Genomic DNA, 15,647 nt, shown 5'->3' on the forward strand with positions numbered 1-15,647 from the left:
TCAAAAGGGAGGGCACATACATATACTTATGACTGATTTATGTTGATGTTTGGCAGAAGCCACCACAATACTGTAAAGCAATTATCCATCAATTAAAAATAAACAGATTAAAAAAGCCTCAGCTGCAAAGAAAAATGTGGACTAGGATGAGCACTTGAAACAGGATATAAGTTATAGTGTTGTTTGCAAGTTATGTGCCTTAAGCATGATTTCTTCTAGATAAGAATCACATGAGAACATTCTCACTCAATTGTCACAAAGTTTAAATATCTTAAATATCTGAATATATTTTTTTCTTGGAAAAATATTTTTATTCATACTTATCATCTTGTGTATTCATTCTACTTTAGAAAGGGGGAAAATCTAATAACTGTTTATTCCATTTCTTGAAATAAGTTTAACTAATGTTATTTTAGATGTAACTTCTCTGATAATGGAAAACACAAATCTGAAATTTTCTTGAGTGTTTATTTTTTGACTTTTTGCCACTTGGCTTCTGGGATCTTAGTTCCACTACTAAGATGCAGTTGTTCCACTATAGTAGTCCACTACTAAGGTTGGAACCTGTGCTCCCTGCACTGAGAGCATGGAGACGCAACCACTGGACTTCCAGGGAAGTCCCTGAGTATTTAAATTTTGATATGGTAAGATATTTAGTGCTTTTGATTACTTTTCATTAAAAAAAAAATTTTTTTTTTTAAATTTTAAAATTTAAACTGTGTGTTTTTTTGTGGTATCAACAGTACCCAGAGGCAGGTGCTTGACTGAGGGAAAGTTAATTGAACTCTCTGAGAACTGTTTTCATTATCTTTAAAGGGGGAGCAATAACTAATCCACAGGGTTGTTTAGCAGATTACCTAATTTTAATTTTTACTAAATTTATCCCACACAGAGTGGATGTTCATTAAATGATAGCTATCAACATCATGACTGTTTTTGTTATGACTGTTAATATAAAATAAAATCCTTTATAGAATATTGATGTGTTTAGATTTTTAGTTGCTTTTATTATTCTTTAAGCTAGATTGTCAACCTCTTAAGTTTAGAGCAGCATTTAACTTTATGTTCTGCGGTCTTAGTGTAATACCTTCTACCTACAACTCAATACTTGTTGGTTTAATGAATGATTGAATTAATGCATTTTATGGCCTAACTTTAGTCAGTTAGGTCTGAACTGCTGAAATTATTATAGTGACATCTAGGTATGTAAGGAAAACCACTTTCTGAAATCATCAAGCCAGTCTTGGGTAGTATTGATAATGAATTGCTATGGAAATCAGGATATATATATATTTATTTTTTTTTAATTTGATTAATTCTTCAAATTTTATTTGAAAAAATCAAACCTACAAAAAAGATGAAAGAATAACACATTGTGCATCAGTACTCTTTCTTTTTTTGCTGAGCCATGTGACAGTTTACCTATAAATACTGCAGCATGCCTCTCCTTAACTACAATACAATGATCATACTGCAGACCTTTAATGATTCAGAGGATACTGTCCCTTTAAAAATCTTCTCAATTGTTCTTCCCCTCCCCACAAATCCTTTTTAGGTGTTTCCTCCTGATCCAGCCTGTAATCTTAGATCACGTCTTGGATTTGGTTGTCTTGCCTCTTTGCACTCCTTTATCTCCTCTTCCTACCATTGTGTGTGTAAGTGTTTTTTCATTGGTGATTTTGAACACTACTTCTCTTTCTTCACATTTTTGTAAAATGATTTGAGGATCAAGTCATCTGGGTAAATTACAATAAATTTCAGGTTTCAGATAGGTTATCCAATCTACATTAACTATTGGGGCCTTTGTTGGAGATTGTCCAATGCTTCCTGGATTGGATCCTAAATTCTTAATTAGAAGAGATTAGCAGATTGGAAAACTAAATGTGGTTGGCTAAACTCAGAGATTAAATTGACCTGCCACATCTATACCAAGTGGTAGCAGGGAGTGGAAGAGAAAGGGATGCCTTAATTATTGGCTAACTGAAATAAAGAAATGAAAAATAAAAAAAGAAGCAGAGGTATTTATAGAGCCATGGGGAAGCACTTGTAAAGCTACTATTATTGGCTTGAAGTCAGGTTATTGATGAAACTTATAAAATTCTGAATGTTATTTGCAGATTAAAACAAAAGGAAGCTATTTCAAAACAATGATTTTTGTCACTCAGCACACTTGAAATCTCATTTATGTCTCACTTAACGGACAGTATAAAATAGCTGCACTGCAGGTTAGAACATTTCATCAGAAATTTAATCCAGCTATCCAGGGTTTATTTAAAGCCTCTGATATTTGATCACTTCATTAAAACAAGTTGGAACCATCCGAAAGCTGAGTTACCTGGGCCATGTTTTCTAAGATACTGTGCATCATGACATGCCATAGTTATATAAGGGACAGTCTAACTTCTCAGTATAATTTCTAGTGAAAAAGTGTCTGTCAAGACTAACTTATGTGCTGCCCATGGCCAGAATGAAAGACAATCTAAACAATGTGTTTTCTATTTTGATTTTCAACTAAGAAAATTCAGTAGTATTTGTTGGTCAAACCATGTAATATGCTCAACTCCAAAATGAGGAAGCATCTCATCTTCCTACTTCATTCTTGTTAGCTTCATTAAAATTAAAAAAAATACCTTGACATAATTTCAAACAACAGAAAAGCTGTAAGAATACTACAAAGTATTCTCATATACCATTCACCTAGGTTACTCATGTTAACATTTTATCTTATTTGTTTTATGTCTTCTCATGTAGATTTTCCCCCTTAAATTATTTGAGAGTAATTTCAGATGTGAAATTGAGGTTGTAAAGATGAAGTTTCTTTACCCCTAAATACTAAAGTTTGTATTTCCTATAAACAAAGACCTCATCTTGCATAGCTATAATACAATAATCAAAATTGGGAGTTAACATTGATACAATACTATTACCATCTACTGATCAAAATTCACCATCTGTCCTTAATGCAGTGCATATCAAAAATAATCTCAGATTATAAATTGCATTCAGTTGTTCTATCTCATTAGTCTTGTCAGCCTGACATTTTCAAAGAGTATACCTCAGTTAGAATGTCTCTTATATGGGTTTATTTGATACCAAGGGAACATTGCATGCAAAGATGGGCACAATAAAGGAGAGAAATGTTGTGGACCTAACAGAAGCAGAAGATATTAAGAAGAGGTGGCAAGAATATACAGAAGAACTATCCAAAAAAGACCTTCATGACCCAGATAATCACAATGGTGTGATCACTGACCTAGAGCCAGACATCCTGGAATGAGAAGTCAAATGGGCCTTAGGAAGCATCACTACGAACAAGCTAGTGGAGGTGATGGAATTCCAGTTGAGCTATTTCAAATCCTAAAAGATGATGCTGTGAATGTGCTTTGAATGTGCTGCAGTCAATATGTCAGCAAATTTGGAAAACTCAGCAGTGGCCACAGGACTGGAAAAGGTCAGTTTTCATTCCAATCCCAAAGAAAGGCAATGCCAAAGAATGCTCAAACTACTGCACAATTGCATTCATCTCACACGCTAGCAAAGTAATGCTCAAAATTCTCCAAGCCAGGCTTCAACAGTAAGTGAACCATGAACTTCCAGAAGTTCAATCTGGATTTAGAAAGGCAGAGGAACCAGAGATCAAATTGCCAACATCCGCTGGATCATCAAAAAAGCAAGAGAGTTCCAGAAAAACCTCTGCTTTATTGACTATGCCAAAGGCCTTGACTGTGTGGATCACAGCAAACTGTGGAAAATTCTTAACAACATGGGCATACCAGACCATCTGACCTGTCTCCTGAGAAATCTGTATGCAGGTCAAGAAGCAACAGTGGAACAACAGACTGGTTCCAAATTGGGAAAGCAGTATGTCATGGCTGTTTATTGTCACCCTGCTTATTTAACTTATATGCACAGTATATCATGTAAAATGCCAGGCTGAATGAAGCACAAGCTGGAATCAAGATTGCTATGAGAAATATCAATAATCTCAGATTTTTGGATGACACCACACTTAGGGTAGAAAGCAAAGATGAACTAAAGAGCCTTTGATGAAAGTGAAAGAGGAGAGTGAAAAAGTTGGCTTAAAGCTCAACATTCAGAGAACTAAGATCATGGCATCTGGTCCCATCACTTCATGGCAAATAGATGGGGAAACAGTGGAAACAGTGAGAGACTATATTTTGGGGGGCTCCAAAATCATTGCAGATGGTGACTGTAGCCATGAGATTAAAAGACGCTTACTTCTTGGAAGAAAAGCTATGACAAAGCTAGACAGTATATCACAAAGCAGAGACATTACTTTCCCAACAAAAGTCCATCTAGTTAAAGTTTCAATTTTTTCCAGTAGTCATGAATGGATGTGAGAGTTGGACTATAAAGAAAGCTGAGCGCCAAAGAATTGATGCCTTTGAACTGTGGTATTGGAGAAGACTTAAGAGTCCCTTGGACTGCAAGGAGATCCAACCAGTCCATTCTAAAGGAAATCAGTCCTGAATATTCATTGGAAGGACTGATGCTGAAGCTGAAACTCCATTACTTTGGCCACCTGATGCGATAAACTAACTCATTGGAAAAGATCCTGAAGCTGGGAAAGAGTGAAGGCGGGAGGAGAAGCGGACAACAGAGGATGAGATGGCTTGATACCATCACTGACTCAATGGACATGAGTTTGACCAAGCTCCAGGAGTTGGTGATGGATAGGGAAGGCTGGCGTGCTACAGTCCATGGGGTCGCAAAGAGTCAGACACGACTGAGCGACTGAACTGAACTGATGTTTGCTCATGATTAGATTCAGATTATGCATTTTTAACAAGAATGCCACAGAAGTGAGTTAGCAGTGCTTTGGTTTTTATTGTTGTTGTTGGTTGTTTTGTTTTTGATTTTGCCTGTGCTAGGTCTGCATTCTAGTACACATACGGGCTCAGGCTCAAAGCTGCGTTCCCTGCATTGGAAGGCAGATTCTTTTTTAAATAATTTATTTATTTTTAATTAGAGGATAATTGCTTTACAATGTTGTGTTGATTTTTGCCATACATCAACATGGAAGGCAGATTCTTAACCAGTGAAACACCAGCGAAGTTCTTTGTTTTTTTGTTTTTTTCAGTGAATTTATATCTGAAAGCACATGATGTCAGTTTGTTCCATAACTATGTTCTTAACATTGATCTCTTGGTTAAGGTGGCATCTGCCAAGTTTCTCCTAAATTACCCTTTTTCCTTCTGTAATAAATTTCTCCTGTAGAGATGCTTTAAGACTGTGTAAGCATTCTGTTACTTCTTAATTTTTAGTATCCATTCATATTTCTTGACTGATATAATTATGATGGACTTCATTTTAAGCTGAACATTTTATTTGGTTATCTTTAAGTCATCTTAACTTTCCTTTGGACATAATAATGGCACATATTTTAAGTTTTGGAGGTTAAATGAAGGAAGCTTTTCAATAATAATGAAAAATGCCTCTGACTATTTAACGTCCTATTGCACAGTGTGACCAAATGGTTCATTTTGGTTGAGAAAGTTGGATTCTGGTCACTATATGATCAAATATGGGCATAGTAAGTATCTGGGATGTTGAAAAATGGAAGTGAGAAGATGATGAGGCTAAGTAGGTTTAGGATTGGAAGAGAATGTGACTCAGACTTCATTCCTTCTTTATCTTGCCCTTTCCACTCTTATCTTCCACACAACCCTATCTTACAAAAAACTCAATGCAAAAGAGAGAAGTCTAACTCAGAGGAACTCAGTGGAGACAAAGTAAAATAGAAGATAACCAGTCAATCAGTAACAGCTTATTCCCTCAATCTAGGACAAAGTAGCATTAAAATTTTTTTTGTTGTTGATTGTGAGCTAGATAGGAAATAAATTACATTAATCATCTTTCAGGGTGTGTATAAATTATAAAACTTTAAGTCCAGGTGATATTTATAGATTATCAGAATAGCAGGAAAAGTATACTAGCACCCAAGGTACAATTAATGATCTGAAACAAATATTAAAGTGTAGTCAAAATTCTGTTGAGCAAGAAAATACAAATATCAGTATGATTTAAAAGGAAATCCAATGAACTCATTTAAACTAATTTTAAATTACAAAAAAAGAATAATCTTGAAGGAAATGTATGAAGAAGCAGAGGACAGTCCCCCCTCAATTTGCGGGGGATGTGAGCAGGACAGCACACTTCAATCTGTGGGGAACTCAAGCAGAGGACAGGACCCCCTCAGTCTACAGGGGACTCTATCAGAGGTCAGGGCCCCCTCAATCTGCAGGGGACCCAAGCAGAGCACAGGCCTCTGGGTCCTGGGGCTGCATGTGAGGCCTGGTACTCCATTCCACCCCTCCTGCTCAGCTACTGCCCCTATAGCTGAGTGACCACACCTTGCTTATGACATGGTTGTGGGCATACAAGGTCTGTCACATGCTTTTCAACTATCTACCTGGCTTCGGGACTCTGAGATACTAGAGAAGTCCAGCCACACTACAGCTGTCATCTCTGCATCCAGCTGACCCCACTTGGAGGAGGTCTCTTGGCCCCTGGCCACCCCCTGGGACTTATAGCCTGCCGGCAACCCCCAGCCTCTGCAGGTTCAAAGCCTTAGCCCTCTGGGTCCCTAGGCTCAGCATGGTCCATACTCACCTCCCATGCCAGAAGTGGCTGGGACCCCGCAAAACATCCTGCCGATTATGAGTCAGGTGACTGGGAGAGAGAGGCTGCAGCCACTAGAGGGGTGACCTGGGGAAGAGAACATACAACATAAGCTCTTAAGAAAAAAAGCCCCAGCATGTCTTCACACAAGAATAAATTTGGAGGAACAGAGAAAAAAAAAAAGAAGAAATATATGAAGAAAATGAAAAATGTTCTTTATATTCATTGTCCCTCCCTTCTTTAATCCTCCTTACTCTCACATCTGAAGGGTAGATCCTCTTAATAGTTTTGTGGGCATTAAATAACAGCCTTATTTATTTGGCTGTGCCAGGTCTTAGTTGCAGCATGTAGACTCTTTAGTTGTGGCATGTGGGATCTAGTTCCCTGACCAGGGATCGAACCCAGGCCTCCTGCACTGGGATCATGAAGTCTTAATCACTGGACCACCAGCTTCCCTGGTGGCTCAGATGGTAGAGAATCTGCCTGCAATTCAGGAGACCCAGGTTTGATACCTCCTGCTTTGGGAAGATCCCCTGAGGAAGGGAATGGCGACCCACTTCAGTATTCTTCCCTGGAGAATTCCATGGATTGAGAAGCCTGGCAGGCTACAATCCATGGGATTGCATGAGTGAGGGAATAAAACTTTGACTCTCACTGGGAAAGTCCCTAGCCTTATTTTTGAAATGTATTTTATATACAGTGAAATACCCAGGTCTTAAAAATATTACTTAACCAGTTTTGATGAATGCACAGTAAGACATCCATCTTTTCTGTCATCCTAGCACCTCTTCCTGGAGAAGGCAATGGCACCCTACTCCAGTACTTTTGCCTGGAAAATCCCATGGACGGAGGAGCCCGGTAGGCTGCAGTCCATGGGGTCGCTAGAGTCGGACACAACTGAGCGACTTCACTTTCATTTTTCACTTTCATGCATTAGAGAAGGAAATGGCAACCCACTCCAGTATTCTTGCCTGGAGAATCCCAGGGATGGGGGAGCCTGGTAGGCTGCCGTCTATGGGGTCGCACAGAGTCGGACACGACTGAAGTGACTTAGCAGCAGCAGCAGCAGCACCTCTTCCTAGTTAATCTGCTCTCCCTCCAAGCAACTACTGGGTTTATTTCTATCACCGTAGGTTGATTTTGCCTTTTCTATAATTTTTTCACATATTGAATTTTATAGAATATATTTTTCTGGGAGTATTTAGTGTACTCACAGTTGTGCATGGATCACCACAATCAATTTTAGAACCTTTTCCTTATCCCCCCAAATAATGTATTTCACAGAAAAAGGATCATACTTTATAAGTGGTTTCTTTCATTTAACATAATGCTTTCAGGATTCATCCATGTTGTAGCACGTACCTTCCTCTCTTCCTGCATAATATTCCATTGTATGCATGCAGCGTATTTTACTTACTCAGTCACCAGCTGAGGTCCATTTGAGTTATTTCCACTTTTTGGCTCTTCTGAACAATGCCGATATGTGGATTCACTACAAGTTTTTGTGTAGACATGTTTTCATTTCTCATGGGTACATACCTAGGAATGGAATTGCTCAGTCATGTTAATTCTATGTTTAACTCTTAGAGGAACAGCCAGTGTATGAAAGATCCAATTTCTCTACATTCAGGCCAATGCATTCTTATGCAGGGCTTTTTCTGGGTGTGAACATATATTTTCATTTGTCTTGCATAAGTAGAATTTGAATTGCTTGTAGGGTAGATGTATGTTTAATATTTTAAGACTCTTCCACTGAAATTATGAGACTATTAATTGCTCTGCATCTTCTCCAACATTTGGCTTGTCAGTTGTTTTATTTAGTCATTCTAGTTATAGCTGTGTTCTTGTCAATTGTTACCCATTAAATGGCTCTATAATAGCTGCTTTAATTATAACAATGTATTCATTTTAAACATTTTATTATTTATTTATTTTTGGTGCACTGGGTCTTTGTTGCTGCATTTGGGCTAGTTTCTAGTCATGGTTCAAGGGCTTCTCCTTTGGTGTCTTCTTTTGCTGGGGAGAATGGGCTCTAGGTGCAGGAGTTCAGTAGTTGCAGCGAGCAGGCTTAGTTGTCCCCCCAGGCATGTGGAATCTTCCTGGATCAGGGATTGATCCTGTGTCCTCTGCACTGGCAGGCAGATTCCCAGCCTCTGGACCACCAGGAAAGTCTTACTGTAATTTATTTTTGAATAATAGTCTATATATTACCTAAAATAGTAGCATTATCAAATTACAATAGCATTGTCAGGAAAATATTATTGTTCAGGAGAAATAATTGGCTTCTGCTTTTTCATCATTATAATTATTGCTAAAGTAAACATATTTGATTGAACACAGATTTTTTAAGATGTTATATAATTATCTTTTTAAAGATGTTATATAACGGAGAAGGCAATGGCAACCTACTCCAATACTCTTGCCTGGCAAATCCCATGGACAGAGGGGCCTGGTGGGCTGCAGTCCATGGGGTCGCTAGGAGTCGGACATGACTGAGTGACTTCACTTTATTTTTTCACTTTCATGCTTTGGAGAAGGAAATGGCAACCCACTCCAGTGTTCTTGCCTGGAGAATCCCAGGGACTGGGAGCCTGATGGGCTGCTGTCTCTGGGGTCTCACAGAGTCGAACACGACTGAAGCTACTTAGCAGCAGCAGCAGCATAGGTTATAAAGATGTTATATAATGTCAGATAACATTAAGCCTATAATAACTATGAAAAAAAATAAAGTTAAAGGTGACGTAAGTTTTTTTTTGTAAGAGTTTGTGTTTAGTTTTGTTAACTGTAGAGAGGAGACAATTTATCCTGTAGCTTTGCTGTTTATTGGCCTTTAATCTTTAGATTAAAACATAAATAGAACATAGAAAAGAGGAATTGAAGTTCAAGATGTTTCCTGATAGCATAAAAACCTCATGCTTGGTCTAAAAAGAGTTCAAATTTCTAATTAAAGTAGATTACATCAGATAATACTGACAGTAGTTGTAAATAAGAGCACTTACAAATAACATCAGTAAGATTTTTGATGTTATGGGGAACGATAGAGGTGCCTGGAAATTTAAAATAAAGGAGAAAAAAACATAGTAAGTTGTCAGCTTCACAAAAGAAGAAATATAAATGTCCAAGAAATAAGTTTTAAATGGTCAGCCTCTATAATAAGTTGAAAAGCATACATTATTCTATCTTTTTTCCTTTCCATTTGAATTTGGAAAGCTAAAAGAACATGATCACAAAATATGGAAAATTTGACTTAAAATGGGACAGTCTATGCACTCTGTGAGAAAATACATTGGTACTATCTTCCTTCTTCCCTGAAGTGCTGAAATGGTAAAGAATCCGCCGGCCAATGCCGGAGACGTGGGTCTGATCCTTCGGTCAGCAAGATCCCCTAGAGTAGGAAATGGCAAGCCACTTCAGCCTCCTTGCTTGGAAAATTCCATGGATAGAGGAGCCTGGCAGGCTACAGTCATGGGTTCTCAAAGAGTCAGACACTGAGCCACTGAGCACTACCACTATCTTTCTGGAGAGCAATTTGGATAGTCTTGAAAGTGTATGGCTACTTCAGTCTAAAGAAAGGACTCATAGCCCTTTGTTCTATTCTGTGGAGTATAATCCATCACTGATATATAACTGAAGGCTTAAGGGAGACTTGCCATATCAGGTTCCCAGGATGAAGTAGGACTGATGGATGAAGGGTGGGACGAAACGGCACACTGGACAGTTTCTTGTTACTGTTTGCACTTAAGCAGAGGTTGGTGGATTGCTTGATAGAGGAATTGCAGATAGTTGGTGCTTGGCCTTACTAGATGGACTCTGTGCCCTTGAAAGTCTCTTCTAACCTTGAGATCCTCTCAGCAGCTTAAGCAGAAAACACAGATGGCCACTTCATAACTTACTTAGCCACTAAGCTTGTGTAGTAAGGGTTTTATATCAGAGCATGGTTAGCCTCTGGTGTATCTGTCCCATAATTAGTAAAACCCAGCTGGCACTGCAGGCAAAGGGTAAGATGTATAAAACTTCAATGTAAATAATCTTAAAATGCCAGACATGAAAGATTCCACTATTTTTATGTAGCTGGGTTCTCACTTCTTAGAACTACATATAATGATGTGTAAGTTTAGCTCAAGGTGAATTTTTCTTGGGATGTGTAAAGGAGATGATTGTATTTGCTGGTATCATTGTGTTTCCTAGTACCAAGTACATTGTTTTATGATTTGTTGTCTACTGCCACTGCAAATCCTTTTTTATCACTTCTTTAGAATTTCAGCTTTGTGTTTATTCCCGCCAGACATTTTCATATTTTTCAGATGAATTCTACACTTGTCTTTATTTCCATGATAATTCCATGAAGCAATATATTATTTTTAACAAACTTATTTTTCTTGTTTTGTGTTTATTTATTTTACTGTACAAAAACATCAAACTTTATTTTTTTTTAAATTAATTTTTTCCACCCTGCATTGAGATATAATTGACATATAACACTGTACAAGGTTAAGGTGTTCAGTTCAGTTCAGTCGAGTCCGACTCTGCGACCACATGAATCGCAGCATGCCAGGCCTCCCTATCCATCAACAACTCCTGGAGTTCACTCAGACTCACGTCCATCGAGTCAGTGATGCCATCCAGCCATCTCATCCTCTGTCTTCCCCTTCTCCTCCTGCCCCCAATCCCTCCCAGCATCAGAGTCTTTTCCAATGAGTCAACTCTTCGCATGAGGTGGCCAAAGTACTGGAGTTTCAGCTTTAGCATCATTCCTTCCAAAGAAATCCCAGGGCTGATCTCCTTCAGAATGGACTGGTTGGATCTCCTTGCAGTCCAAGGGGGACTCTCAAGAGTCTTCTCCAACACCACAGTTCAAAAGCATCAATTCTTCAGAGCTCAGCTTTCTTCACAGTCCAACTCTCACATCCATACATGACCAGAGGAAAAACCATAGCCTTGACTAGACAGACCTTTGTTGGCAAAGTAATGTCTCTGCTTTTGAATATGCTGTCAAGGTTGGTCATAACTTTCCTTCCAAGGAGTAAGCGTCTTTTAATTTCATGGCTGCAGTCACCATCTGCAGTGATTTTGGAGCCCAGAAAATAAAGTCTGACACTGTTTCCACTGTTTCCCCATCTATTTCCCATGAAGTGATGGGACCGGATGCCATGATCTTCGTTTTCGGAGTGCTGAGCTTTTAAGCCAACTTTTTCACTCTCCTCTTTCACTTTCATCAAGAGGCTTTTTAGTTCCTCTTTACTTTCTGCCATAAGGGTGGTGTCTCTGCATATCTGAGGTTATTGATATTTCTCCCAGCAATCTTGATTCCAGCTTGTGCTTCCTCCAGCCCAGTGTTTCTCATGATGTACTCTGCATATAAGTTAAATAAGCGTGGTGACGATATACAGCCTTGACATACTCCTTTTCCTATTTGGAACCAGTCTGTTGTTCCATGTCCAGTTCTAACTGTTGCTTCCTGACCTGCATACAGATTTCTCAAGAAGCAGGTCAGGTGGTCTGGTATTCCCATCTCTTTCAGAATTTTCCAGTTTATTGTGATCCATACAGGTGTGTAATGTGATAATTTGGTATATGTGTATGTTTTGAAATGATTATCACATTTTTATGTTGTTTTGGAATCAGTGAAATTTTCTTCCCTTTTAGTAGTTTGTAGCATTAGTCTCATTTATTACTGGCTAAAATTTTTCTCTTTGCTGTTTTTAAATTAATTATTAGTTAAAAGGTCTTAGATATCATTTGAATCTCTATGAGACAAGTATTGCTTGTCCCTGGTAAAAGTCCTTTGTTAACCATATTTAATCCAGTCTTTAGTCCCTCTGATTGCTCATCCCCAAGCTGATTTGTCTGAATCACTTTTGCAAGTAGAATACCCAGAGACCTTGTTGGAATTGCTTCATTATCAATGTCCAAATGTATAACATCTGCTGAGGTTTCTTCCTGCCTGGAGCCTTGTGTTCTCAAAACTCCCATTAGTTTCCATGGATGTCATCTCATTTGTTAGCAAGCATCAAACTGGTTTAGGAACAGACCACTAAGGGCTAGCTGGCAGCTTGCCAGAGAGGTAAATTTAGGGTCAAGTTGTGACTTTGTAATCCTTAAAAGAGAGGTGAGAAAAATTCAGCAGTAACAAAAAACCATCGGTGTTCACAGACTAGGAAATCATTTTCTGGTGCTCTTTTCATTTTCTTTTATTAAAAGCCTTATATTTGGTTGTCAGTCTTTACAACCATACTTAGTGGATGATATTAAACCTTAAGGATTTCCCGTTTCATCATGTAACACCAGTCTTTTGGAAACTGTAAAATTCAGAATCTTTTTTCTGATTTATGGTTTTATTCTTGTGTTCCTTTTCCTTTATTTGATTTATATTCTATGTTTAAGATGTTTATGAGGCTTTGAAAAGTAATGGAGCTGTAGATTTGAATTTGCCTGTTTCTAATTGTTAAAGAAATACTTAAAAGGAAAGGGGAAAATGCAGTGCCTTCCTCTATATCATTAAATGACTTCTAAATTATTTTATTATTTTTTGTAATGTCTACATTTCGTTGTAATGCCTTCATTTTCATCTATGACATTTTGTTTGCCCTATGAAGTATTTGAAACAATGATGGCAATGCCAGTGCTAATGTTTTATTTCAAATAACATGTGTCCAAGCAGACACTTAAGTATGTTTTCCTTTAATTGTAAATTTATTTGTTGTGGACTATAAGCCTCCTCCAACTTACCCAGATGGACAGAATTAACATTTGTCTCATACTCTTTCAAATCACTTTTGTTACATATAAGAGCATACATATGTATGTATGCATAGAGTATGTATACATAGAGTTTGTATGGACTAAGAGCCTCCTCCAACTCACCCAGATGGACATTATTAACATTTGTCTCATATTCTTTTTTTTTTTTTGTCTCATATTCTTTCAAATCACTTTTGTTACATATAAAAGCATATATACAGAGAGTGGTATCATACGCTATCATTTTGCCATATGCTTTTTAAATTTCACTTCTGAAATAATACATGCAGAGTTCATGTAAGACATTTGTGTAGTTCAGAATTAGTACAAGAACAGTCAATCACCAGTCAAGTGGTTAAGAAATAGGATATTGCCAATAGTGCAACCATCTGTGCATATCATTCTAACATCTCATCATCTTCCCAACCCCCAAGAGGAAATTTCTTTCCTGCCCTTAGCATAATCATTTCTTTACTCGTCTATATAAAGTTTTGTCATTCCTGCATGCATCTTCAATACTATAGTTCTTAAGGGTAAATTTCTATAGTATAAATACATAGGAGGGAGATGAGCATGTAGTTGAAAGAAAATTTTTTCTCTTGAATAAAATATTTTTTCTCATTACAAGAATGTTTCCCCAGTCACTAATTCCATAGCAAATAATAAACATTTGGTTTATGTTCCTATAACTACACTAACATTAATTATGGTTTTATAAAAATTAGATTGTATTATATTACTTTTTTGAGGCTTCATTCTTGTAATATTAAATTTATGTACTTCTTGTTGGGTCAGAGTAAGTAGATTTCTATCATGATTTTAATAAATTGAGAAATATGGATTTAAGAGTACTATTTAAAGACACTACTCTTAAATCCTTTAAATACTACTCTTAAATTTAAGAGTTTAAAGACATAAAGGGAATCAGTCATAAAATCAAAATAGTCTGTCTTTTAAATTAATAGAGTAAAATAAAAGAAAAATGACCCATTTAACAAATATAGACCCAACCTAAAAGAAATCCCACAGACTGAATAAATAAAACAAAATATAAATGATCTATTGTTCACAAGACACAATCCTAAAAGCAATGTGAGTTGAAATGCAAAGGATGGGCAAAAGATTTTCCAGAAAAGTGTAAACAAAAATAATGTACTTGAGGTGTAAATTAAAATTTTTTGATAGTTATTTTCCTCTAAATTTAAACTTAAACCAAGAGCAACAAATTTATCACCTCTAGATATTATCAATCCTTATTCTTTATAGTCTGACATTTTTAAGTGATTACATTATTTTCATTTTAAAAATTATTACTGAGATTTTTTTCCAGTCTCATTGAGGTATAACTGACAAATAAAGGGAATTTCCTGGCAGTCCAGTGGTTAGGACTCTGAGCTTTCACTGCTGAGGGCATGGATTCAATCCCTGGTCAGGAAACTAGTTGGATCCCACAGATTACCTAGTGTAGCTTTCTCCCTCCACCACCACAAAAAATTGACAAATAGATTTGCAAGCTACTTAAAGTGTACAATGTGAAGAGTATTCCCTCCATTGAGTTAATTAGCATGGATTTATCTTTCCCTTTCTCATAGACTTACCTTTTTCATTTTTCTTTCTGAAAACATGTAAATCTTGCTCTCTTGTTGTTGTTCTTTTAATTACTAAATCGTTCTGATTCTTTTGAGATTCCAGGGATCATAGCCCACCAGGCTCATCTGTCCATGGGATTTCCTAGGCAAGAATATTGGAGTGGGTTGCCATTTCCTTCTCAGAATCTTCCCAACCCAGAGATTGAACCCAAGTGTCCTGCGTTGGCAGGGAAATTCTTTACCACTGAGCCACCTGGAAAGCCTTCCATTCTCTTAGCAAATTTCAGTTATACAGTACATTGTTGTCAACTATTGTTACTAAATTATACATTAGGACCTCAGACCTTATTCATTGTATAACTGAAAGCCTGTACCCTTTTACCAACCTCTCTCTGTTTCTCTCATGCCTCAGCTCCTACGAATCAATTTTTACTCTGTTTCTGTGTTTGATTTTTTTTTTTAGATTCCATAAATATATATGATACCATGCAATATTTATCTTTCTCTGTGTAACATATTTCTCTTGGCATAATGCCCATTAGGTTCATCCATGTTGTTGCAAATGGTAGGATTTCCTTCCTTTTAAAGACTATACGTGGGGCCACCCAAGACGGACGGGTCATGGTGAACAGGTCTGACAGAATGTTGTCCACTGGAGAAGGGAATGGCAAACCA

The 15,647-nt window shown here is 37.3% G+C and overlaps 1 protein-coding gene and 1 pseudogene across 4 annotated transcripts in view; both read left to right on the plus strand.

The window, feature by feature from the left end:
• Window positions 1-15,647, plus strand: part of TET1 (tet methylcytosine dioxygenase 1) — a 136,807-nt gene that overhangs the window by 51,208 nt on the left and 69,952 nt on the right. The gene's annotated exons all lie outside the window — the stretch shown is intronic.
• LOC139180311 (cyclin-A2 pseudogene) overlaps window positions 1-15,647 on the plus strand; it is a 34,576-nt pseudogene continuing 18,929 nt past the window's right edge.

The sequence above is a fragment of the Bos indicus genome, chromosome 28 (assembly GCF_029378745.1).
Source record: "Bos indicus isolate NIAB-ARS_2022 breed Sahiwal x Tharparkar chromosome 28, NIAB-ARS_B.indTharparkar_mat_pri_1.0, whole genome shotgun sequence".
Lineage (NCBI taxonomy): Eukaryota > Metazoa > Chordata > Mammalia > Artiodactyla > Bovidae > Bos > Bos indicus.